Source organism: Tasmannia lanceolata, unplaced genomic scaffold (assembly GCF_043159265.1).
Source record: "Tasmannia lanceolata isolate RefF3 unplaced genomic scaffold, GAP_Taslan_0.1 ptg000023l, whole genome shotgun sequence".
NCBI lineage: Eukaryota > Viridiplantae > Streptophyta > Magnoliopsida > Canellales > Winteraceae > Tasmannia > Tasmannia lanceolata.
The window spans coordinates 14,596,214-14,621,476 of NW_027518700.1; the positions used below are offsets into that span (position 1 = coordinate 14,596,214).

The 25,263-nt window shown below is 38.5% G+C and overlaps 1 protein-coding gene across 2 annotated transcripts in view; it reads left to right on the forward strand.

Annotated features, from left to right (window-relative positions):
* Positions 1–6,148: 6,148 nt before the first annotated feature.
* LOC143856403 (uncharacterized) overlaps positions 6,149–25,263 on the forward strand; it is a 30,589-nt gene continuing 11,474 nt past the window's right edge. For both annotated transcript variants that reach the window (XR_013238189.1, XM_077366602.1), the window contains exons 1-2: positions 6,149–6,286; positions 6,464–6,740. The gene's annotated coding sequence lies outside the window, so the exon portion shown is untranslated. The remainder of the gene's footprint in view (positions 6,287–6,463; positions 6,741–25,263) is intronic.

Consider the following 25,263-nt stretch of genomic DNA (forward strand, 5'->3'; position numbering starts at 1 on the left):
AAAGAAAGTGTTAGAGGATTGCCTAAGTTCAAATTCATCAAGGATCACATTTGTAGAACTTGTCAATTAGGAAAACAATTGAAAAGCTCATTTGCACCTAAAAATATGATTTCAACTTCCTACCCCTTGGAGCTACTTCATATGGATCTTTTTGGACCAATGAAGACTAGTAGCCTAGGTGGAAAGAGGTACGTGTTTGTAGTTGTGGATGACTACTCACGATTCACATGGGTCATATTTCTAGCACACAAAGATGAAACTTATGAAAACTTCCTTACATTGTGCAATCAAATACAAAATGAAAAAGGTGTTGCAATCTCGTACATTAGAAGTGATCATGGAACTGAATTTGAAAATGTACATTTTGACACTTATTGTAATGAACATGGCATAAAACATAATTTTTCCGCACCTAGAACACCTCAACAAAATGGAGTAGTAGAAAGAAAGAATCGAACTCTCCAAGAAATGGCTAGAACTATGTTGCATGAAAATGATCTCCCTAGATATTTTTGGGCGGAAGCGGTTAGCACCGCTTGCTATATTATAAACAGGGTATATCTAAGGCCAATTTCTAAGAAAACACCTTATGAGCTTTGGAAAAACTTGAAACCAAATATAAGCTATTTTAGAGTGTTTGGATGTAAATGCTTTATTTTAAACATCAAAGATAATCTACACAAATTTGATAGGAAATCGGATGATGGAATATTCTTAGGGTATTCTTCTCACAGCAAGGCATATAGAGTATTTAATAGGAGAACCCTAGTAGTAGAAGAATCCATGCATGTGACATTTGATGAAAGAGAGCCAACACCACAAGAAATGCCACATGATGAGGATGAACCCATTGAACATCTTTTTCCAAAATTGAGTGCCCCTCCTCATGAATCAACAAGTCATACATTACCTAGTGAGGAAGTAGAAAATGAAAATGATGACTCATTACCTAGGGATAGGAGAACATTGGTAGATCATCCTGAATCTCAAATTTTAGGTGATGCCACATTGCCAGTAAGAACTAGATCATACTATCGTAGTGTGAGTAACAATTTGGCGTTCCTATCCGAATTAGAACCAAAATCTATCAAGGAAGCTGAAAAGGATGAATATTGGTTGATGGCCATGCAAGAAGAGCTAAGTCAATTCGAAAGGAACAAAGTGTGGAGGCTAGTACCTAGACCTAGTGATCATCCAGTCATTGGCACGAGATGGGTGTATAGAAATAAATTGGATGAAAATGGAATTATCACTAGGAATAAAGCTAGGCTTGTAGCCCAAGGGTACAATCAGGAGGAAGGGATAGATTATGATGAGACATTTGCTCCTGTTGCCCGTATGGAGGCTATTAGGATACTTTTGGCATATGCATCTCATAAAGGATTTAAACTATATCAAATGGATGTCAAAAGTGCCTTCCTAAATGGCTATATCCAAGAGGAAGTGTATGTTGTGCAACCTCCAGGTTTTGAAGACTTCAAACATCCAAATCATGTCTTCAGGCTTGATAAAGCTTTATATGGATTAAAGCAAGCTCCTAGAGCTTGGTATGAGAGGCTTTGCACTTTCTTAGTTGAAAAGGGATTCGAGATGGGAAAGGTGGATAAAACCTTATTTATCAAAAGAGAAAATCATGATATCCTCCTTGTCCAAATCTATGTGGATGATACCATCTGTGGCTCAACTAATCAAAAATTGTGTGATGAATTTGCAACCTTAATGAAAAATGAATTTGAAATGAGCATGATGGGAGAGTTAACCTACTTCTTAGGACTCCAAATTAAACAATACAAAAATGGAATATTTTTAAATCAAGAAAAATATACAAAGGAGTTATTAAAGAAGTATGGCATGGATAGCAGTAAGACATCAAGAATTCCCATGAGTACTACTGCTAAGCTAGAAAAAGATGAATTTGGCAAATCTGTGGATCAGAAATTGTATAGGGGTATGATAGGTAGTTTGCTCTATTTGACAGCCAGCAGACCAGACATTATGTTTACTGTCTGTCTCTGTGCTCGATTTCAATCGGATCCTAAAGAATCTCACCTATCAGCAGTTAAGAAGATCTTCAAGTACTTAAGAGGAACCCAAAGTCTAGGACTGTGGTATGAAAGATCATCTTCCTTCACTCTCATCGGATATTCAGATGCAGACTTTGCTGGATGTAGAGTAGATAGGAAAAGCACTAGTGGGACTTGCCAATTCTTGGGTAAATCACTTGTTTCATGGTTTAGCAAGAAGCAAAATTCAGTAGCTCTGTCCACAACAGAAGCAGAATATGTGGCAGCTGGAGCTTGCTGTGCTCAAGTCCTATGGATGAAAAGCACATTGATGGACTATGCAATCAAAATGAAAAATATTCTCATCCAATGTGACAATACTAGTGCTATATGCTTAACAAAGAACCCCATACAACACTCAAGAACAAAACACATTGAGATTATGCACTACTTCATCAGAGATCACTCACAAAAAGGGGATATTTGCTTAAAATATATCAACACTGAAGATCAATTAGCGGATATCTTTACAAAACCCCTTAGTGATGATAGAATTTGTTATATCCGAAGTGCCTTAAACATTTGGAGTGCGGATCAAATTAAAGAAATTGCCAAATAAATACTTTGTGCCTTTAACCAGCTTATTTATATAGTATTTATATATATAATCTTTGTTTGGTAGTATCTGCATGAATGAGATGTCAAACTTTTAATCTTAAAAATCACTCAATTGATATTCTTAGCCTTCTTAGTTTTTCTAAGTTGGAGAGGTATCTTCACTTTAATTAAAATACCTAACATCTTGACATATGTCAACATCTCGATCATGAACAGGTATATGTGCATTACTTGGTTAAATATTTTTATACCATAAGCATTGATTTAGGGGGAGTTATCTACTCCTAAATTTTTTTTACACCCTTTCTGTCGATGACAAAAGGGGGAGAAGGTTTGAAATTGATTATCTATTCAAATTTACTATATGCACCTCATGCTTATAACTTGTATCATTTATATGTGTGCATATATTGAGGGGGAGTTCTAGTATTCAATTGCCTACTATGTCACTCCACACACACCTCATAATCAATTTTGTTTGTCATCATCAAAAAGGGGGAGATTGTAAGCCCAAGGGTCTACTCTCCTATCTTGTTTTGATGATTCTAAACATAATTGATTGTGTTTTTGAATACTAATCAATTTGCTTTGAAGTGTTGTGTTTGAGATAGGATTGATCATTGAAGAAACCAACACACAACATGGTCATGCTTGGAGATATCCCATACAAGAGTCAAAGGAGCTAAGTGAAGCTCACCTCATCTCTCAAGCAAGCAAACACAAGATGGAAGATCAATTGAAGACCAAGACTAAAGAGAAGTTGAAAGCTACATAGGTATCATTGTACATCCTTTCTCTTTAGATTTCCAAGTCAAGGCAAAGTGTTTTCAAAATGTTTTTCAAAGAACACTTAAGAACTTAAAATGGATTAGTGAATGCTTATGTGGTGGACCAACATGTTGGGACCCTCATAAACATTCCAAAATAATCATAGGAGATGAGTTCCAAAAGCCAAAAATCAAACAAGAAATAAAATCTCAAAATATGAGGATTTTTAGGCTTCTCGGAACTCCGAGATTTGTCTCGGAGCTCTGAGCTCGGAACTCCGAGAGTTCCCTCGGAACTCCGAGAAAAGGTCCAGTAGCGTCTGGACATTTTCTCGGAACTCCGAGAAAATTTCTCGGAACTCCGAGAAATGGTCCAGTAGAAATTTTATTTCTTCTGACCGTTGTCTTGGAACTCCGAGAATATTTCTCGGAACTCCGAGAATTCTCGGAACTCCGAGAATGGTTCTCGGAACTCCGAGAACCTTGCGACAGCTCAAAAAAGAGCCGTTGGGTTTTGAATTAAAATTTGATTTTTGTTATCTACACCCCCAAACGGTCATATTTTGAGGAGAGACTATTTATACAATATCTAGAGGATTATTTCCTCTCTCTTGATTTTTGAAAAACCCTCTTAAGCACTCAAGCAAATTTGCAACCCTTTCAAGCTTAAGATTTTTGGTTTTTCCCAAACTTGCCTTTCACTTGTGAACCTATTGAGTTTGGATATTTTAGAGCTATCACTTGCAATCTTTGTTGAAGAGCAATCAAGGAACTACAAAGGGCATCAAGCTTTCAAGAAGAAGCCAAGCTATCAAATCTTCCATATCTTGTATAGGTGGCTAGGGCATTCCTTTTTTTAATTCCCTAGAGAGCAACCGCTTAGAACTCGGCGGAGAAGGAGAGTCTTTGTAAAGGTGTAAGGGCATCCTTGTTTAATATCCCTTGGAATTGTAACCGCCTCGGAGCCGGGCATCGTGGAGGTCTCCAATAGTGGAATCCCTCAAGTGCGACCTTGAGTAGAGTGGAGTAGGCCGTTGGCCGAACCACTATATATCGGTGTGTCATTTCTCACTCTTGCATTTCCATTATTGTTTGGCTTGGCATTTCACTTTGTTCTTTCAATTATATTTGCACTAACCAAATATTTAATTAAGTGAAGAAAAATTCCAATTAGGGTTTATAGATAATTTTCAAAAGGCCTAATATTGAGTTAAATTCAATTCACCCCCCCTCTTGAGTATTTCACTAAGTCCTTTCAGCTTTCAAAGTATAAATTGGTTTCTTAATCTTTTTGAATAATGAATGAATATGTATGTTTGAAAGCTTTGATTCTCTCTCCCTTGGTGTCGACTCATGGTGTCAGTCAATTGATTCCAAATCTCCGTTTGGTTCCCGGAATTTTTTTGGTTCTTGGGATTTTTGTGGAACAAAAAACTTCCTGGGAGATTGGTGGGAAAAAAAACCATCTAGCATATCCCAAAATAGCAGCTACAAAACCCTAGTTTCTAAACAACATAGAAACCCATCTTGAAATCCATGGATTGAAAAAAAAAACTAGGGTTTCGAACCAAAAAAAAAAAAAAAACCTAGCTTTCGAACCAAAAAAAGCTACAAATCTTTCACTTTGTATGAGAAAAGTAAAAAAAAATGAAGAAATCTGATTCAATCTGAGAGAAATCTGCTTCAAAAGGAAAAAAATGAAGAAATCTGAAAAAGATCTTGAAAGAGGAGAGAGTTAGAGAGAAAGTACCTGTTTTGATCTTCAAACACGAATGAGGAACGAGGGAGAGAAGCAAAAACCCAAGAATAAACCCTAGATTTCTTTTTTTTTACCACTGAAATGGGTTTTGGGGTTTTTTTACCGCTGGAATGTACGAGGGTATTTTTAGCGCTGGAATGCTTTTAGCGCTAGAATGTTTTAAAATAAGGTACGTCTTGGATCATTCACTTACGATCCAACGGCTTATAATATGGGAGGACTAGAGATTGTTTTCTAGTCGACAGACTAGACTCACTTTTCTCTCTCTCTCTCTTTCTCTCTCTCTCTCTCTCTCTATATATATATATATATATATATATATAGGAATAAGATTGTGCAGTCGACCGCACCAAGCTTAGGTGCGGCCGAGGGCCCCAAACTCATGTGGGCCCACTTTGTTAGGATGATCCAAAGCATTCATTTGAAAGACCCTTACATAGATGGGGTATGTACAAAAAATCAGCTCCATAGGATCATCCTAACCTATCCATTTGTGGAGGTAAAAATGGACAGACACCGTTTGCCACAAATCTGCCCATTTTCGCCCTCCACTTTTGGAGGGGTTAGGATGATCCAATGGACTTGATTTTTTGTACACACCCTATCTATGATGGGGCCTTGCAAATGAATGGTTTTGATCAACACAAAAAATGTGGGACCCATGTGTTTGGGCCCTCGACCGCACCTAAGCTTAGGTGCGCTCGACCGCACACTCCTTTTCCTCATATATATATATATATATATATATATATATATATATATATATATATATAAGGCCTTAACCATATTAAATCTCACTTGTAGAATACTCTTACCTATTTGGACTGCTCTTGACATGAGTGGAGAATAAAAAATCTATCCAAGGATAAAACAAAACCCGGATTGCTATCCACATGGGGGAGGAGACCCATTTATCTGATAATAATTTTTCAGTTTTCACGTGGTAGGTGCACGTGGGAAGCTGAACACAACACATGGGAGTGGAGAGAAAGTGTTGACTTTCATTGGGCAATGGTAAAGCAAAAGGTTGTACACTGCATATAACACACGCAAGAGATAAGATAAGGTCTATTGCTATAAAACTAAAGTGTTTCCATGGAAGAAAATAGTAGGAAGGTGAAAAGCTAGTTCACAATCAGGTAAGTGACTTCTTTCTTCTCCAAAGCTTTGATCTGATTCAATGTTTCATATTTTGACAAAAGATAGGAAGTGGGTTTAGAAAGAAACACCAAAATATGTTAGATAATTGTTGCAGATTGGTATTTTCGAAGTAAGTGTAGAATATTTCATGGTGATTTTTTTTTTTAATTTTGTAGGAAAAGAGAAAATCAGAGAGGAGATAATGAACTTGGAGATTGAGTAGATCATGAACCTGGAGGCCTGTTTTTGGATTGCTATAATGACTTACCCTCTCATTTAAAGCAACATTAAATAGTGTTGCTTAATTACTTTATTCCCAGGAGACTGGAAGCTGTGATATTTTGATACATTGTTGCATGTTTCGAGAGGACTGTAGTAGATATGGATATGTTGCCATAGTCACATATGGATAAGGCTATTATGCTGGGAATGTGTACGCCATTCAAGATTAAGGTATGATCCTTATTATTACTTATTTTATTAAAATTATTTTGATATAAGCTTCTATTAGCTTTATAATTGGATGTATGGCATGTTTAGCAACCATGAAAAATTATTCCATGGAATATTATTAGGGCCACTTATGAGAGATGGATGGAGAGGGAGAGACTTAAGAGGGTGGGAGTGGGGAATATGAAAACCTCTTCAAAATATGAAAATCCCCACTTTGGATATATTGATTGGGGGATAATGCTATGGCGGATGCTTGCATTCCTGTAGTTATAGATCTCTTTGTAACTTATGACATTGATTTGAAAATTAGCCTCTAAAATAGGTGTATTTTGATCATTTAGTGAAAAATCAAGAGAAAATAAATGGGACAATTGGACTCGCTGTTTATGTTTCTCTTCTCTTGGACATCTGGCACATATCTATAATATTATTTTAAAAAATATTAAAATGTCATAGGAATGCAACAACACAGTCTACGGACTAAAAACATCAACCTTTTAGATTTACCCGAATGGCATACTGAAAAAAATAAGTTCAACGTCTAATGCATGCTGACATAAATAAATATTTATTGGGAGTATTTTTTTAATATCTATTTTTTGGCTAAATCGTGCTTTATTAAGGCTAAGGCCCTCGTTTGAGAGTATCCCAACCGATTGAGAGCCCCAAATAAATTATTGGACTCAAAATTATGTTTAATTTTGAGTCCAATAATTTATTTGGGGCTCTCAATCGATTGTCACAATCTAGAGTGAAAATGGCCTAAGTGAAGTTTATTTTACAAATTATACTTATAGATAACATCTGTTGATGAACTTATGTACGCAAGTAGACAGATACACACACAGGCATAGAATAAGACACATACATGTGTGCATACACACACATCATGGATGAAAGTTAGGCTATTACCTCCAACTTGATCCGGCTGCCATACTGAGACAACCAAGCGTGGAAGGAGATCACCTGAAATCAGGCTTGCTTGCAATATCCCATGTTTTCTTTTCCTATATCACCCATTCCATTTTGTCCATTGGTAAGGAGTACCACTTGAGTTGGATCATTACAAAAACCTCTCATGGAAAGGCCTTGCCATAGCTTCTTATCTTCCATGACTTTGATGGTGATACACCAAGAATGACTTTGGTAAGGAGTACCAAGAATGACTTGGTTTGGATCCTTGTTATGACGACTATCCAAGGAAAGTAGAAGAGGCTTAGGTAGAGGTGGGGTAAGTGGCCTTGTTTTATAGGAAAAAATACTTTGAAATTGACGACACATACATGAATGAGAGCGAAAGCAGTGGCACTAATAAATATGACAGCCAAATAATATCCTCCAAAGATATTGGCGTGCGTTGCCATTATATTTAAAGATACCATTTTTAAATATTTAGTAGATATGTCGGTGGACCTAGATAGTCCAATGGATCTTAAGTATCCAAACTTAATTTGACAATAATTCGGCACAATTAGGGTTGCAACAAGGTCGGGTTGGGACAAGCTTTTCAAAACCCTAGCCTAACTCTAGATCACATTATCTGAGCCTGACCCGCCCTAACCCTGAGTCAAAGCCTAAGAAACCACAACCCAAGCTCGCCTTGCCGGGCTCAGCCCAACCCTGGTCCGCCCTGATCGGGCCAGGCTGGGCCGAACTGACCCTGATTGACCCTAGTGAGTATATATCTATTCAACATAGTTTCAGTCTTTTAGAGGACTTTCTAGCCAAGTTCGCTCGTGGATGGCTTTTGTATGTGAGAAGTGAGAACAACCATAATCTACCACATCATGTGAATTAAATGAGTAAGACAATCTACTAAAAAATCAACCTATGTGGTTGTTCTCGCTTGCAAAAGCCTGCTGCGAAATGGCTTTTCACGTAATTGGCTAGCACAACCAAGTTTTTATAACGGCACAAATCAAGCTATATTTTCTTCTTTAATTGGCTTGTAAGAGCATTTTGGAAAATGTAATAAGTTTTGCAAGTACTAAAAGACAAGATGGATTGGTGTAAATATCAAAATATTGCATATAGTGTAAACATGGTCGGGCTGGCCCGAGGTATCAACCCTAAGTCCGACTCGACTCTGGGTCGGGCCGACAAAAGTGAACCCAAGCCCACCTAGGGCGGGCTAGGGCGGATCTGGGATCACAAGGCCAAACTTGCACCCCTAGGCACAATAGTTGGATCTATCATATCAAATTTAGATTGATATTCTAAGGTCCTCAAAAATAGCCACAAAATCAATTGGTGCGCCTTGGAACGTATTAAAGGTTGCTGATATACGAAATATCCTTCAAATTGTAACTAAAAGAATGTGAAGGCTATTTTTATCATATAAAATTCTTGATGAAAATTATTTTCCATCATTTGGAAGGAGTGATGTCTCAAATTGACTCTCTCTCTCTCTCTCATCTCATTTCACTATTCCCCTCTTGGTTCTTCCCCTAACCCTAAACCTTAACTAATTACGCATTAACCTAACCCAAGAGGCTAGATGCTTGTATGCACTTCAAGATTGATTTCTTTGTTTGTAGGAATTATTTTACTTCTTTAGAAGTTTAGATTAGTCACATATAGCAGCACGACAATATCTCAACCCTTAAACTAGATAAAGTCTAATCTCACACGAGCTAGTCGGTCAAAGCCCCAATATTCACCCTGGCACAAAATTATCAATTTATTGACTAAATAGATATTTCAAAAACTCTAACTTTCAAGATAAATATGTTTATATTAGAAATCGGTTTGTAAATCTCTAATTCAATACTTGACATTACCAACGCATAAGAACCATTACTACTTTCCATGACCGTTGATTATAATCGAGAACACTAACTAACAATCAGGTCTACGAAGGTTAGGATATAATATCATAGAATCTTTGTCGATCATGCATTTCATTTTATATTAGTCTAGATGCTTTCCCTACAATGTCCCAATCGTTTGGATCAATCATAGCAATCGATAAGCATGCCAATCATCAAACTATTAACTTTCTAAAAGTGAAGGGTTATTGAAGGAACATCGGTCTCCTAGAAAATTCGCTTCTCTCACTGTAATAGTACTAGAGATCAAATCCTTTACTCCTAGATAATGGTCTATTGCATGTATGGTACGAAACACATATAGTGGTGTAATTGTAGAAAGCTTAAAGAAACTTTGAACTAAGTATCATATAATTAAACTATGTAGGATATTATAAACTCAACGTGGGTTATGTGACTCATCTTAGCCTTTAAATCGTGACATATGAATAAGAATCTTAAGAAATCAGGATGGCTTGTCACGTCCACGTGATTAGCATCATCCTGTTCTTTTATGCAATCTTGAGTAGGTACATCTCAATGTGTAACAAATTACACTTCACACTCCTTGATTGACTAGCCTCAAGAACTTTAGGAAAGGTTAGAGTTGTCACCCACGTCTTTTGTATGGATTGGAGCTTGCACGATGTCTGAGATATGAGGCATTGATCAATACGGACTAAAACTGATCTTCTTAGAGGGAAGATCAGCCTTTTCGATCCACTTCGAGGGAAGGATCGATCCTCCTTTGTGCACCAGACACAATTTCTGAAACAATTTTCTTCATTGATTATGATAATGGAAACGTTTACAATTAATAAGCCTTCACTCCTAAAAACTAGGTCCAACATAGGATGTATGTCAATGAAACTTATCCACAATGCTTATCACATAGAGTCCTACTAACAAATAACTCTTATCCTACCAAACTGAGAATATCCTGCAAGATATAAAATAACTAATTTATTTCTCCTAATAGATACATAACATTCCGCCCCTCTTGAAATCAACCTTGTCCTGAAATTTGAAGATTAAACGCTGGCCCGTGGGTGATGAATCATAACTTGCGCTCTTTCTGAAAATCTTTTTCCGTCTCCCGCCTTTTCTTCTTTTCTTTTTGCCTTGCAGTATGTCATCATCAATGGTTGAGACAACCCCATTTTTAAAATGATCTCATCGTGGCATTCATCAAAGCTACTTCGTTATGTCTTTCTGGAATGATTTAGACGTTGGCGAACGAATGGCCATGGGTGGTGGGATTTTTTCCGATAGCGGTAGACTCTTCGGCTACAAAATTTCTTTCGTGGCTTTTTCGCCTTTTCTTCTGGATGATTCTTTTCTCCCTTCTTTTCTCCTCTTTTTCTGTTTTTCCATTTTCTTTTCATCGTGCATGCCTTTTCGATAGTTGTCACAATTTTGTTCAAGCCGTCTACAAACCGTCGATGTCCTTCCATCATTTTCAAAATGAGTGCTTTGATCTTTTGAAGATCTCCGCGTATGGATTCCCAAAACTTCGAAGGTGTAGCCATGGCGCAAGATCAACGGCTCTGATACCACTTGTTACGAACCCAAATCTATCCGCAACGGTTTTGATCTTCTTAGAGGTAAGATCAGCCTCTTTGATCCACTTCGAGGGAATGATCGATCATCCTTTGTGCACTAGACACAATTTCTGAAACAATTTTCTTCATTGATTCTGATAATGGAAACGTTTACAATTAATAAGCCTTCACTCCTAAAAACTAGGGCTAGCATAGGAAATAAGTCAATGAAACTTATCCACAATGCTTATCACATAGAGTCCTACTAACAAATAACTCTTGTCCTACCAAACTGAGAATATCCTGCCAGATGAAAAATAACTAATTTATTTCTCCTAACAGATACGTAACATTCCACCCCTCTTGAAACCAACCTTGTCCTCAAATTTGAAGATTAAATGCTGGCCCGTTGGTGATGAATCATAACTTATGCTCTTTCCAAAAATCTTTTTCCCTCTCCCGCCTTTCTTCTTCTTTTTTTGCCTTACGGTATGTCATCATCAATGGTTGAGACAACCCCATTTTTAAAATGATCTCATCGTGACATTCATCAAAACTACTTCGTTGTGTCTTTCTGGAATGATTTAGACGTTGGCGAACGAATGGCCATTGGTGGGAATTTTTCAGATAGCAGTAGACTCTTAGGCTACAAAATTTCTTTTGCGGTTTTTTCGCCCTTTCTTCTAGTTGATTCTTTTCTTCCTTCTTCTTTTCTCCTCTTTTTTCTATTTTGCCATTTTCTTTTCATTGTGAACGCCTTTTCGATCATTGTCCCGATTTTGTTCAAGCCGTCTACAAACCGTCGATGTCCTTCCATCATTTCCAAAACGAGTGCTTTGATCTTCTGAAGATCTCCACGTATGGATTCCCAAAACTCTGAAGGTGTAGCCATAGCGCAAGATCGACGGCTTTGATACCACTTGTTACGAACCCAAATCTGTCCCCAACGGTTTTGATCTTCTTAGAGGGAAGATCAGCCTCTTTGATCCACTTCAAGGGAATGATCGATCCTCCTTTGTGCACTAGACACAATTTCTGAAACAATTTTCTTCAATGATTCTGATAATGGAAACGTTTACAATTAATAAGCCTTCACTTCAGAAAACTAGGGCCAACATAGGATGTAAGTCAATCGAACTTATCCACAATGCTTGTCACATAGAGTCCTACTAACAAATAACTCTATTCCTACCAAATTGCGAAAATCCTGCCAGATAAAAAATGACTAATTTATTTCTCCTAATAGATACGTAACATTCCATCCCTCTTGAAATCAACCGTGTCCTCAAGGTTGAAGATTAAACGCTGGCTCGTTGGAGATGAATCATATCTTGCGCTCTTTCTAAAAATCTTTTTCCGTCTCCTGGCTTTTCTTCTTTTCTTTGCCTTGCGGTATGTAATCATCAATGGTTGAGACACCTCCATTTTTAAAACGATCTCATCGTGGCATTCATCAAATCTACTTTGTTGTGTCTTTCTGGAGTGATTTAGACGTTGGCGAACGAATGGCCATGGGTGGGATTTTTTCCGATGGCTGTAGACTCTTCTGGTACAAACTTTCTTTCACGGTTTTTTCGCCTTTTCTTATGGCTAATTTTTTTCTCTCTTCTTCTTTTCTCCTCTTTTTCTGTTTCGTCGTTTTCTTTTCATCGTGCATGCATTTTCAATCGTCGTGCCGATTTTGTTCAAGTCATCTACAAACTGTCGATGTCCTTCCATCATTTTCAAAACGAGTGCTTTGATCTTTTGAAGATCTCCACGTATGGATTTCCAATACTCTGAAGGTGTAGCCATAGCGCAAGATCGACGGCTCTGATACCACTGGTTACGAACCCAAATCTGTCCGCAACGGTTTTGATCTTCCTAGAGGGAAGATCAACCTCTTTGATCCACTTCGAGGGAAGGATCGATCCTCCTTTGTGCACTAGACAAAATTTCTGAAACAATTTTCTTCATTGATTCTGATAGTGGAAACGTTTACAATTAATAAGCCTTCACTCCTAAAAACTAGGGCCAACATAAGATGTTAGTCAATGAAACCAATCCACAATACTTATCACATGGAGTCCAACTAACAAATAGATACGTAACTGTAGATACCCCATTTTGACTGGGCTCTAAATCTCCTCGTGTAAATAAAAAATCTGCCAAATCAGTCAATTAGGGTCCCAAATTCCACCCTATGGTAGGTTATGGTCCCGGCTAGGTCATTTCAAAATTTCATCAAAATTCGAGCAAAGATTCCTAATAAGACGAGTCGAGTTAGAATGATAGTGTAAATAGGGGAGTGTATTAGTCATTAACTTAACCAGCTTTTATATTAGAGTGAAAAGGGGGGTGATTTAGTTAATTACACTAAGAAAACTTAGCTTAGGATGTAAGCTACCTTTAAAGGGGGTGAATTATTCCACCCTAATTTTTGACCTAATTTCTTCCCGAGACCACTCATTTTCAGCAAAATCAAATATAAAACACATAGGATGGGTGTCTTAGGGTAATAGAAGGGGATAAAATTATGTTAATTTTTTACTTAAATTTTTCTCTTTAGACCACCATTTTGTAACAAAAACCAAAGCAAAATTTTTGAAAATAGGTTGTCCTATGGGGGACAAAAATTAAGGAAAAACTCTATATACAGAGCATTTGGGCTCTCATTTGAAAAAAATTAGGGTTCTTAATCTAATTTTAGAGAGAGAACTTTCTAGAGAGAGAAGATTCTAGAGAGAGTGAGCTTTCTAGAGAGAGAAAGAGAGAATTCTAGAGAGAGAAAGGAGATCTAGAGAGAGAATTCTAGAGAAAGGAGATCTAGAGAGAGAAAGAAGGATGAGAAATAGATTTCAAGGAGAGATCCAAGAGAAGAGCACAAGGTTAGTAGATTTTGAGTTTTCTTTGAAAATCTAACCTATAATGGGAAATCGAAGTGGAAAATGCTTAAAAATGATTAGATCTAGCAACCTGAGCCTAAAATCTACCAAAATATGTTTAAAAATAGGTATCATATAACTATCTAAAGCAAATCACCTTAGATTTTGAGTTCTAGTTAAATTTCGATGTGAAAATGGCAAAATAAAGTGTTGTCCAGGTTCATTTTTATCATTTTCATCAATTTTCGGTTGGAATTCATGAAACTTTCTCGCATGGAGGTGTAGAGCTCGTTGAGATCTTTGATTTGGCGTATAATGGCCCAAAATTGGCTAAGAAACAAAGAAGTTATGCCAATTTTAAAATTTCAGCTAAAAATTAGGGTTAAAATGGTGAATTCTTAGATGGTTTTTGTGAAAATCTTTAGATCTGATGTATTAGGCTTTGGAATTCAAAAATTTATGTGTTAATATATGTGTGATGTGAATATCTAGTGAAATCTTGATAGATCAAGGGTTTTGATGAGAAATGTCATGAAATTGTGTTGAATTAAATGTTGTCCAGATTTTTTTTTCTATTTTCACTAAAATACGATTAGATCTAACGAACGTGATACACACTGAAGTTGTAGATCTTTCTGAGATCGTCGATTTAGCATCTTACTGACCTCGTAACGATGAAAAATGAAAAAGTTGTGCTACTTTTAAGATGTCAGCCAAAAACACTACATTTTTGGATTTGAATTTGCTCGGAGATGGTCATTTTCTGACCACTTCCGGCAACATCCAGCCAAACTTGTCGATGGACAAAAGTTTATTTGATCAATTTCCTAAAACTTTGTAGTTGAACACTGTGGACCCCGATCCGAGAGAGAGGTGGGGGACGAGCCCCCAGCGGCCTCTGGATCATCCACGTGTGAAGGAGAGCTCTACGAAGAAACTCTTGAAACGGTTGCAACCCTCATAGCATAGCACGGGTGGTGATAAATGAGATACCTCTTAATCCAAGGATAAATCCTCAAACCAAGAAGTACCTAAAACAAACTCAGAGTCGCCATCCATGGATAGGCCATGGAACCCCAAAATCAAATATGCTCTGTATACCATGGATAAGCAGAAATATATATGAGCTCGTGCCTGATTACGAATGGAGAAGCTCCGAAGAGCACCCCCAATTCGTCCGAGTGCAAGCACTTGGTCTCTTATGCCATTTATTATTAACCTTGAAGAGTTTTGGGCGAAAATCATGTAGAATAGGAACAAATATCCCCGAGTGGACGTCTACCTAAACATGCATGACCCGAGGATAAAATAATAAGCATGCACAAAATAAATGGAAGAAGTGTCGCCTAATCACAGATAGGTTATGAGTGACATGCCTAACTGGTGTCTAAGTTCTAGTGGGCAAACACATGCATGCTACAGCTAAAGATATAAGATCTGTACATGAAAGTAAGAAAACACAACAAAACATACAATATGACTCGATACCACACATGACGCAACACAACAAATCTTAAACTCTAAACGATTTCGCCCGATTCTTTGGATGGTCTGGTATTCATCCAAAGTTGCTTACGTCTCCCTGCATCCACGAGAATCAAATCAACGTAGTTCTTCGCACCTATTCTAAGCTATGATGCCTAAGACATCTAGACATCTATCATAGACTCGACCTAAAAGACCGGACTGGTTATTAAAGCTTCTTGTGCGATTATTTAAATTCCAGTGGATTGTGGATTTTTAGGACACCCTATATGCCCTAACTAAATGTAGGTTAGCCCTAAGCTAATGCAGGTGGTTCCTACAACCTATGTGTAATTAGGCTGTGTGTCCTAAGGAAAATAATGGGATCACTAACGCATCCTAGACCTAGTCATCAGTCGGCGATGTGAATCGCCAACTAATCAGACAGAGGCGTAACAAACTCCTAACTCTAACACAAACACAAATAAAACACATAGCACATCAAAGACAAACTCCTAACTCTAAAACTCCCTATCTAGGACAAACTCCTAATTCTATAGGAAGATCTTTTTGAAAACAAGGTTTTAAAGATCTTTGTGCTTTTTAAAGAATTCAAATGATTTATTTACAAAGTTTGGCTGGACTTGGGATAAAGATCCCAAGCTGCACTATGTACCTCGTGGAAGAGGATCAAGCCAACGTAGTTCAAACGAACTCTCCTAACTGCACTCCTAAAACTCAACACTTTGGATTTTTTACGGTTTTTTATGTTTTCAAATGCTTTTAAGTTTTTAAATATTCCAATGTTAAAATTCTTCAATGTTTTAGGACCTTTAGATGTTTTCACCCTTAAAGGGAACACGCAAGCATAACCACAAACTAGGGCAAAGCCCTAAAGCAAAAGGGGAAACCCCGAATAAGCAACGAGTGCCAAAGACACGAATAAACCACAAGTAAACAAGTGCCCCAAGAAAAACAAAAACGATCTAAGATCCCAAGCAGGTAAGCTCTAATAAGACTGAGTTAGTCTCTAAAAACTCATAACTAATAACACTAGAGACGGAATACAAATGGGTGAGGGACTTTCTAATAACGCTACCAAAGTAAGGGCGAACTAGTCAAAGACTCAAACACTAAAGATGGCAACTAAACAAATGAGACAAAACATGTCTCCTATAGGGGCTCCAAGTAACCTTATCATTGCCCTTGCAATGATAAAAATGAATAAAGGAAACTAACAGACCGAGTTGGTCTTCCGTTAATAGGGGTACAAGTTAGGGTACAAGTAGGAGAGGTTCTATTAATTAGGCAAGGCATATCTCCTATACGTAAACTCTCTACTAAAGCAGACTCTTTAAGAGATGGGATCTAAATGATAAGGCTTGTCTCCAAAGGAGAACTGCCTAATGAGACAAATGATGTCTCCTAATGAGAGTCTAGATGACTCTTTCATTGCCCATGCAATGAAGGAAGAAATTCTTTCTAATGGTGTCTAAAAGACTAAGAAAGTCTACTAAACAAAAGAGGGGAGTGCTACTTGGACTAAGCAGTCCCCTAAGGATGGGCTTGGGTTAGCGCCTTCATCGCCCTTGCAATGATGAAAAGGGCTAACTATCTAAAAGACCAAGCTAGACTTTAACTAAAAAAAGAAAGTATTCTAACATGAAGCTGGGCAAGCCTTCTAAGAGGGTAAACCATCTAAATGAGACAAAACTTGTCTCCTAAAAGGGGTGGCTCTAGCTATCGCCATCATACCCTTGCAATGATAAGAGGATATGACATCTAAAAGACTTAACTAATCTCTAGGAAATGAGAGGAAGGAATACACACACGAGCAATACTATTTTGATGAGGCATCAAACTCAGCCGATCTCTTCTATCAAAATGATTATAAAAAGATTAACACAACTTACGAATTTTTCCAGTAAAACTAGAAGAGAAACCCCTCAGCTCAGAGTAGAAAAACTAAATTGGTGTAACTGATAGAACATACCAATGCCTATTCTAAAGAGCCCATAAGGCACTATCATGGTCACTATTCTGCTCTTGTCTTACCCTATTGATTCGAGTGTCAAATAATCTGAAAATATATTGCTTGCACTGGTATCATTTCTAATGAGTTGTCAATTGTTGCCCTAGTTCTTCAAAAACTCCCATAAAGCAAATAAAAAGGAAAAGGGACAATTCAGGCATATCATCATCTGACATGGGATAACCCTGCTTTATTCATTTAGCCCCCAAGTGATAGAAGAAATGATACTAAGCGTCCAATCTTAATTCTACTCTGTTAGAGTGAACACATCATGGACCAAAGATACAAAATAGCAAAATCCAAAACCCGAACCTCACCATCATGCTGTTCAAATGCACATACACCATTCAAATACACTCAAAGAACCTCAAAACTGAAGTGAAACTAGAATGAAAAACCGAACCTACAACACAATATATAACTCGAAACTAAGATCATACTGAAGCCAAATTAACCTTGCCTACTCCACCATGTTTTGGGATTAACATCATGACATTCTGTGTTACGATATTCAAAAGACTATCAAATGCAATTATAGTTTTCCTGGAAGATTCTCACAAGCTCATAAGGAAGAAAACACAAAAACAAGGTCATGCAAAGAACATGTACTGCTGAATTTTTTTAGGGAAATGATATTATCACTACTTAGTTTCTTCACTAATCAAGGTCGGAGCAAATGTCCAGAAATTTCCAAAGTAATCAGCAAAGATGGAAGAAACAAGTCAAGCTTATGCATCTATTTGATATTATTGCACTAATATCCTTTTCAACTATTCTTAATCAGCAAGGTGTTTCAAACCAAAAACATGATCCAATTCTTTAAATTTCAAACTCAATAAAACAAAAAATATTAAACACTCAATTAGAAAAGAAACATGCATTAAACATATTGATCAGTATTTTAAACAAAATCTGAACGAAAGAAAGAAAGAATTACCTGGAATTTGTAATAGGGATAAAATTTTTTTCAGATTTCGGACCTTTTCTCCATTGATTTTCTACTAAGAACTCCTCTTTCTCTGCTATTTCTGGATGAGAATAAAGTTCAACTTGCAGTGACCAGCAATATGAAGATGAATAAATGGAATAGATCACTAGACGAAAATAGTGACTCAATGATTGAATCTGATCTAAGAACGATCAGATTTTTGCTAAAATGTCTTGATCGGAAAACTTGACCTTTGTCGGAGCTAAAGAGGAAATGTTGGAGAACTTTAAAGGTTTGAGAGATGGGAGAAGGGATTACAACTTCAATAGCTGCTGATAGGTGACAAAATAAAAATGGGTTTGGGTATAAATGGTGATGATGGCTGAGGGTTTTAAATGAAGAGGGATTTGGTGAAGACAAGAAGAGAAGAAGATGGTAGGCGGCTGGAGGTTGAGGATGGTGGCTGAGATAGAGATGGGCTTGAAGAAGGAGACGAAAAAGAAGGTTTTGATGGGCGATTGGGAGTGATGGTGCTCGGATGCTGGAAAAAGGGGTCAAAAATGGAAGATGGTTTCAAGTATAGATGAAATGTGAAGGAGATGGTAGTAGGCAAAGGAGAGGATGGGGTTTGTTGAGATGAACGGAGATGATCACGGTCGGATTCCGGTGGGATTCCCGCCGGAATCAATGGAGGCTGTTAGGAGAAGGTTTGATGGGGAGATGTGGGTGTGGGGGAGAAGAAGAGGTGGCCGGTGGTTGAAGTCAATGGCAAATCTCCGGAGTTTGGGCCGGAATTGACCAGAGAAGGTGGAAGGGGTTAGGTTTTGTAATGGCTGAGATGGGTTTGGGTGAATTAGGACTTAGGTTAAGGAGATGGGTTAGGGCATTAAAGAAGGTGGGTTAGAGGAAAGAAAGAGACGGTGATGGTGGTGGAGGTGGTGGTAATTGGAGAAGGTGGTGGCTGCATCGAAGGGGATGGCCAAAGGTAGAAGGAGGTAGAGATGGGGGTTTCAATGAAGGTAGAGGTTGGAGATGGAGGGATTGGGTTTGGTGGTGGAAGGATTGACCGGAGAATGGGATATGGTGGCCGGATTCCGGTGATGGCCACCGGAGAAGATGAAGAAATGGTGGTGATGATTGGAGAAGAGAAACCCCAAACCCTCTTTATATCTCTCTCTCTCTCTCTCTCTCTATTTTCTTGCAACAAATGAAAACCCTCCTCCAAAAACCCTAACCATTAGGTTTTTAACCCACAAGAAATGAAATATTCGACCCCTCTTATTCCCAGCACACCCCCCTCCAAGTGCATTTACAACTACTCTTTATCTCATATGGGGTGACTCGGGTAGAAAAGGGGGGGGGGAATTTGTGAGAAATATCTTCTCTCTCTCTTTTGATCTCAGCCATTCAAATTGCCTTTATGAATAAAGGGCTGAGATCAAAAGCCTTTAAACCTCCTAAGAAGCTTCCAAGGAAGCTTCCTAATATTCTTTCCCAACTAATCCTAGCCTTAAACATCATTAGCTGATGATTAGGCCTAATTGTGACTTGAAAAAGAAGAAAAGAATCTTCCCTATTTACCAAACTGCCCTGCTGCCGGATAATGCACCCCATAATTATGTTACACATTAATCTGCACACCCGCATATCCTTCCGGACAGCCCATTGCAGTAAATTTGAACTGGCTTTTCAGGTTCAAGCGCACCCCCTTTTCTGGCTAAATCGCCACCCTTAATCCTACACTACCCTACACTACAAAATTCATCCATTTACCAAGCAAATTACGACGGATTCAAATGAAATTTAATGGGGACTTAAATGAGACCCTAACCTACTCTAGAAACAAATTAGGGACGCTAAAACACTAGTTTGATAGGGTTTCTATCCTAATGACGCTATTAGGGTTCGGTCAAAATGGGGTGTCTACAAACACTTTTCTTGAAAATGTATTTTTCATCCTCTATTTTGCAAAACTAAATCAGAACTTTTGAAAAATAAAACTGCATAAATCAGCCCAAAGTTGATGATTTTCCAGCCACTTCTAGCGGGAACCACCCAAAGTGAATAACTAATCAAATGTTCCATGATGTGTCCCCTACAACTTTTATGAGTATCACTTTGGCTAGTTTTTCCATTTGGAGAGTGTAATTTTAAATATAAATTCTCAGCTTCCATGTAGAATGCAAATGCGTGCTTTTGATGCTTGATTCATGCTAAGCCTAGTGGGCGATGAAGGCGTTAGCCCAAGCCCATCCTTAGGGGACTTGTTTAGTCCGAGTAGGTCTCCCCTCTCTCATTTATTAGACTTGTTAAGTCTTTTGGACATGTTTAAACCATAGAATCCTTCCTTCATTGCAAAGGGCGATGAAGGCGATAGCCCAAGCCCATCCTTTAGGGGGACTTACTTAGTCTCGGTAGTACCCCCTTCTTTCTTCTTTTCTCTATAGAGACTTGCCTAGTCTTTTAGACACCCTTAAACCATAGATCTTTCATTGCAGGGGCAATGAAGGCGCTAGCCCAAGCCCATCATTATGGGACTTGCTCAGTCCAAGTAGCACTCCCCTCTTTTGCTTAAAAGACTTGCCCAGTCTTAGATATGCTTACCTTAAGCTATTAGATTTTTTTAACTCCCTCATTGCAAGGGCAATGAAAGAGTCATCTTGAGCCCACCCTTTTAGGAGACAGGCTATGTCTCATGTAGAAAAAGCCAAACCCTTTGGAGACAGGTTTATCTCATTAGTGAGTCAACCCATAGAAGACTACCTCAAGTCTCATAAGCTGCACCTCATTAGAAGACTAACTTAGTCTTTTATTTGCCTAACCCATAATCTATCATTACAAGGGCGATGATAAGGATACTTGGAACCCTCCATAAGAGACATGCATTGTCTCATTAGTAATAGTGGTTTCTTCTTCTTCTAGAAAACATGTTTTGTCTAGTTAACACACCCTCTTAGGTTTACTAGTTTAGGAATCTGTCCATTAGCATAGGAGCCTGTTCTTAGTTAGAGAGTCGGTCTTTCAGGATTCTGTCCTACCCTCATAGGGAGCTAGGATTCTGTCCAACCTTTCATCAAGTCATGTGATTCTGTCCAATCCTTGCAAGGCATAGGATTCTGTCCAATCCTTGCAAGGCATAGGATTCTATCCAACCTTTGCAAAGTCTTGATTCTGTCAAATTCTCCGCAAAGTATAGGATGCTGTCCAACCTTTGTGGGATATTAGAAGTCTGTCCTACCCTTATGATAATAGGAATCTGTCATCTTTAGTAAAAAATAACAAAAATATTTGAAAAATATCTGAAAAATTAAAAATCTAAAAAGTCATGAGTCATTAGGAAAATTTGTACCGAACTACATTGACTTGATCTCCTCTCACGGGGTACATAGGCAGCTTGGGATCCTTTTCTCAGGTCCAGTCAAACCTTTCAGAAAAATATGTTCAAATCATTCAAAAACATAAAAATTCTTCAAACAAATATTTTACACTGGTTTTTGAAAAGATCTTCCCCTAGAGTTAGGAGTCTGTCCTAGATGTTTGGGGTGTCTTAGAGTTAGGAGTATGTCCTAGATAGGTTGATGCTTTGTGTGTCTGTGGATCCCGTCCCGAGGGGGTTGCCCACGAGGGTGTGTGTTGCGATGATGATGATAGCGCCTTTGTCCATTGGATTTGAATATGGTTGCTTTTTCCATAAATTTAGGATAAAAGTCATAACTTCACGAAAGAAGCAACGGACCAGAGTCGTCACCTAGATTATGGATCTAGGACCCATGATTAACTCTGTTAATTTGATCTACGTTTTGAGTTCTGGGTAAGTTACCTGGTTATGAGGTCAGAAGGTGTACCGCACGAAGTGTAGAACACCAACCTTGCCTAACTTTTAAAAGCTTTAATTATTTAGGTTTAACTAAGGGGGGAATGTGAATTTTATTAACCTAAGTGCATTCTAATTGTTTAGCCGTTCACAGTTTAGACTCATGCGGGCCAGGAGTGCATCCTACATGCAACTACATGCCTATGTGCCTATGTGATTGTTTTGAGATTGATGAGATTTAATTTCAGTTGAATTTGATTAATTGATTTGAGGTGAAGTGACCTACGCTATATGAACCTAGATCTAATGCAATGAACCTAAGTTGCATTTTTAGTATTCTTGTGAAGTTTGGGGCTCTAAAAGTTCTATTGTGAAACCTAGAATGAAATTTCTAAGTTTTAGAACCTAAGGTATTTATGTTCTTGGAATTTAAGATTTTGGAGTAGTGATTTTCCAATGATGTGAGTTCTTAGGTTCTTTTAAAATTTTGATTTCTTTTAGAGTTTCAACAACACAAATAACTAAGCATACAAACAATTATTCTAACAGAAACAAATAACCTAGCATGCGAATTCTAAGCATAACAAGCAAGCAACATATTATTTTTAGCATAGGATGAGAACAATGATCAAACAAAGAATTCTAAACATGCAATTACTCATGCGACTAGAATATAACAAGAAACATCTAGCATGCAAAAAGGTTTAGGTAAAAGGAAAGAGTGAAAAGGGGAATGAAAGAGATGAGGAAGGGTGTAGGGGAACGAGCATGATGGAGAAGGGTGCGGGAAGGTGCGGAAATGTGCGACTGAACTTGGGAGTGCCAAGTTGCCTACGTACCTCATGGTGGGGATCAAGCCACACATAGTTCTATTGGGTTTGAGAATGAAATGAGAACTTGGATTGGAAACTCGGGCTTGGATCTTGGAATTGGACATCTGGATTTTGGAACTTCAAATTGGATTTGGGATTGAGGGTGTAGCTTGGTTGAATTAAAATAAGATGTAACTCGGTTAGGGTAACGGGAGGGTACAACACGGTTGCTACTCGGTTTAGCTTGTAGGGATGTGACTCGGTGAGACTTAGTTTGGCTTGTAGGGGTGAGTCAACTTGGTTTAGGTGGGAGTTGGGTTGGATTGAGTTGACTTGGGTCGAGTCGATTTGACTTGAGCTGACTCGGGTTGTGGTTTGGGTTGGCTCGAGTTGACTGAACCGGGTTGAACAAGGTTGAGTCCGAGTTAGACCGGATTACGTCGGATTGGACCGGGTTGGTCCGATTAGGTGGGTGTAGTAGCTCAGTTTAAGTAAACCGAGTGAGGTTGAACCAACTCGGTTTGGGTTTGGGTGAGGTCTGCTAGGTTAGGTTTGGTTCAAGGGTAGGGTGGGTCTCGGCGGAACAGGCCTAGGGTGTGGTTTGGCTAGACATGGCATGGTAAGACGTTGGGCTCGTCATGTCATAGATGGGTACGGGCAAAACTGGGCTTTGGGGGAGACATGGCCAGATAACTTTATGCTATATGGTGTTATGGGGGGTAGATGTAATCAATTTGATCAACAGATGAGAGATTAGGATGAAGGGCTAGTATGAGCTTAAAGGGTATGAGAGTTGGGTGTGTGCATTAGTTAAATATGGGTTGAGAATATTGGTTGCACGCTGATCTAATGGGGACTCGTGCATGGCTGATGAGCACGGGCTGGATGGTGATTAGGTAGATATGTAGGTGTTGAGATGAAACACATGCACCCTCAACCCGAACTAACCCGAGCCAACCCGGATTTACCCCGATCCAGCCCAAGCTAACATGGGTCCAACCCAACCTGACTTGACTCAATCCTATCCAACCCAACTGGACTTGGCCTTGCCCAACCTAGACCCAATTCGGCTCAACCCAAACCAAACAGGACCAACCTTAGCCCAATCTATTCCCCAAACACCTAGCCTTCGTGCCCAAGACTACCATATACAACATCCATGCCTAAGCTCTACATCTACATGTAAAAGCCATCTCATGCCTAAGCCAATCATGCCTCCCACTCATAACCCAACAACACATGCACCCTCTTCATTATTTCAACACCCAGAAAGCTACTAGTTCGATCATATACCCTATCATCCCATGGCCACCATATCCATGGTATGTCCACCCCACCTCACGCCATGTGCCATGCTTACATCAGCCAAGGTTGAGCCGGTAGAGCACATGTGTTTCATCATCCATGTATATGCACAGTACACACATAAGTATGGTGTGCATTGCATGGATGTGCATTGATGTACTCAACACATATAGTGAATGGAGTCTTAGGTGTGGCTAATTTAGTTAGAATGAGAACCGGTTCTGGTAGAGGTTGGAACTCACATGGGTTTGTTGATATACAATCCATGGCATTAAAAAATGCACACAGTATATAAGAACGAAAACCATATGGGTTTGGGTGCTAGTACCAATGGATTGGGGCCTGAGGGGGCTTGTAACATAGGCTTAAGACACTACAAGAAAAACATCCTTCACCAACATTCAACTAGCTGCGTTCAAGAAGAGTGCCACTAATATTATACATACACCGACGTTTGTTAAGTTAGACGTTGGTAATAAGTGGATGGGATTCACCCACGGTCATGAGCGTGGCAGATTAAAATAACCAGCAACGTTATTTTGGGACCGTGGGTGACACATATACAGGTCAAAAGACTTGAAACGTGAAAAACATCCACTTCCCGCTACCCTTTTCTGCTTGCCGCCTCTCTCTCTCTCTCTCTCTCTCTCTCTTTTCTTTGATTTACTTTGGTTTGGGTTTTTTGGTTTTGAGATTTCTCTTCAGCTTTGTTCGGTGTGGATTTGGGTCTGGCTTTGATTTTGTTTTGTCCAGATTTTCGCTCAGGTAAATGCATCTCTTCCTTTCTCTGTGCCATTTAGGGTTTTTCTTAACAGATCAACGCCATTTTTGTCCTCTTAGATTGCCTAGGGTTTTCCTCCTTTGTATTTTTCTTCTTCTATGTTTTATATTATTTTCTTGAAATCTCTTTTGTTTTCTTGCTGTTTTTTATCATTGTCATGGAAGAAGAAATTCAA